The sequence below is a fragment of the Octodon degus genome, unplaced genomic scaffold (assembly GCF_000260255.1).
Source record: "Octodon degus isolate 3935 unplaced genomic scaffold, OctDeg1.0 scaffold00271, whole genome shotgun sequence".
Classification (NCBI taxonomy): domain Eukaryota; kingdom Metazoa; phylum Chordata; class Mammalia; order Rodentia; family Octodontidae; genus Octodon; species Octodon degus.
Window position 1 is genome coordinate 2075883 of NW_004524847.1, and position 2572 is coordinate 2078454.

The following is a 2572-nucleotide window of genomic DNA, read 5'->3' on the forward strand; positions in this document are numbered from 1 at the left end:
TTTTTTTTTTTTTTTTTTTTTTTTTTAACTGCTATCATGACAAAGCAAAGGTTGTTTCCTCCTGTAGACTGCAAGCAGACAAACAGCAGGGCTGGCCATCTCCATAGACTAGAATTCAAAGTGTCTGGTCCAGCGCTTGACATATGTAAAGAGACCGAAAAATTGGGGGTCCTGGGGCCAGTGTAACCCCTCACCATAGTTTCCAAGAAATGGCTAAGAGATAGGTTTCAGCCTTCTCTCCCGCTGCTCTTAGACTCTGTAGGAAATCTTGCAGTGCCTAGGTTTGCGTTTGGACCCAGTCGACAGATACATCTGAGCAGCTGTTGCTCAAACTCTGGAGGGCAAGCTGTGGGAGGAGGTCTCAGGAATTGCTGTCACTCAGTGGAAAGGCATAGGCTTCAGAGTCACTCACACTGGGTTCAGACTGTAACTGGCCAGCTCCCAGCTTTACTGACACTGGCTTTGAGCTTAATATCACCGAGCCTCCGTTCCTTCAGCCGTAGCTAGGGATAATTATATGGAGATACACAAAGGGAATTACAGCAAACGTTTGGCATGTGCTAGGCCACTAATAAATAGCAGCCTTGCTTATTAATATAATCAATTACATACTGAGTACACGTTTTTTTAAACAAATGATTATCGAGGTCCTCTTGTGGCTGGGCAGGGTGTGCAGTGGGAAAGGGGCAGACAGCAGACACAGTCCCCACCCCTCAGCCCAGCCCCCAGAGTGCTGAGGCTCATTCAGCAGACCAAATGCACTCAGCAGCCAGCAACCTTCCAAATTATGTGCAGTTGAATTGGCCAATTTTGATTGATCTTTCAGAAAACTTAAGCACACTCAAATGTACTCATGTTATCTACACCGAAACTGTTCCCAACATTTCATAATCTTTGTTTCTTTTCATACATTTAAGACTTTTTTCTTTGTTTTCTTCTTTTTTTTGGAGGGGGTGATGTGTTATCATTTCTGTTTTTTGAGATAGGATCTTGCTATATATAGTTTAGACTGACCTTGAGCTCACTCTGTAGCCCAGACTGGCCTTGAAAGGATGGCTGGTGTTCCTGTCACCTCAGCTTTTTAGATCCTAGTATTGCAGAGTGTGCCACCATAGTTGGCCCGTGTGTGTGTGTGTGTGTGTGTGTGTGTGTGTGTGTATGAGATACTGGAGCCTGCATCCACGGTCTTCTACAGTTACATCCACAGTCCTTTATTTAAAAAAAAAATTTTTTTAATGTGTTTAGTACAGGGACTACAGGGCCTCACTATACAGATGGACTCGTAGGGATCCTCCTGTTTTCAGCCTCCCAAGAGCTGGGATGACAGGCGTGCCACCATGCCCAGTCTCCATTGCTGTCTCAACGCACCCTGGGGGCAGGGCCTGTATTTTTTAATATTTTGAAGCAGGATATTGCTGAATTGCTAAGTTGCCCAAGCTGAGCTCAAACTTGCAGTCTCCGGCCTTAGCCTCACAGAACGCTGGAATTACAGGCACACCGTACTATTCCTGGCTCTCAGAATTTTTTTTCAAAGACAAAAAGACAGAGAATATTATAAAAAATATAGTACGTACATATTATCACCAAGAACTGAAAACAATTAACATTTTGCCATAATTCTATAGTCTTTTAGTTAAGGAAATAAAACATTTCACAAAAAATTTATATTTCTCCCCCTATAATCCTATTCTTTACCTTGTCCAGAATTTCACAAGGGTCTTCAATCACTTCTCCATCACGTGTATCTTTAAACAATACATAACATTGGCTTGCATATTTTTAATATATCAATGGGATCCTTTTATAACTATATGCTTTTGCACATTGTGTATATTTATGAGGAAAATCCTATTGATTGATGTAGCTATTAGTGGTTTATTTCCAAAAGCAAAAGAATAATTGTTATTTTATGCATATTCTCTGGATAGACATCTGTTTTATTAAGAATTCTAAGTTCTTGCAAATAATACAAAAACAATCTTGGCGTGTATTTTCATGTAATGATCGACTAAGAAGTGAAATTTACATTCTTTGCTAGTGTTTTTAAAACTATTACACACTTAAAGATTTCCATACTAGAAGTAGACAGTTATCAATCAGGTTGAAATTGAGGGCTTTTTTTTTTTTTTTTGGTACATTTCTTGATCTCTGTAAACCAGATCCCTTTTATTTTACAGAAATTGATGACCCTAAGACAATATGTGTGGGTCCTTCTGACATAGCCTGTCAAAGCCAGCAGAAACAGAGTGGTGATAGCGAGTCAATCAGTCCCTTAGCACAACCAAGAAGTGACAAGGAGGATCAGGGGCCCAGGTACGTGGGCAGGTTGCCGCCACCAGGTGAGGTGTGTGGGATAATTGCTCCCTTGGACAGGGCAGAAGGTGGAGGCCCACGGAGGGAGGCTGAGCGGTGCACTCACTGTCTGGGGGTGTTATACAGTGGAGTCTGGCTGGCCGGCGCTGCTGCTGCGGCACAACAAACCACATGTGGTTCAACTTTAGTGCTAGACCTGGGGAAACAGACATCTGTAATTCTTTTAATTTTATTTATTTATTTGTGTGTGTGGGGGGGC

The 2572-nt window shown here is 41.9% G+C and overlaps 1 protein-coding gene across 1 annotated transcript in view; it reads left to right on the plus strand.

The window, feature by feature from the left end:
- The first annotated feature begins 2229 nt into the window (after positions 1–2229).
- Dnaaf1 (dynein axonemal assembly factor 1) overlaps positions 2230–2572 on the plus strand; it is a 17968-nt gene continuing 17625 nt past the window's right edge. The window contains exon 1 of the mRNA XM_023706799.1: positions 2230–2313. The gene's annotated coding sequence lies outside the window, so the exon portion shown is untranslated. The remainder of the gene's footprint in view (positions 2314–2572) is intronic.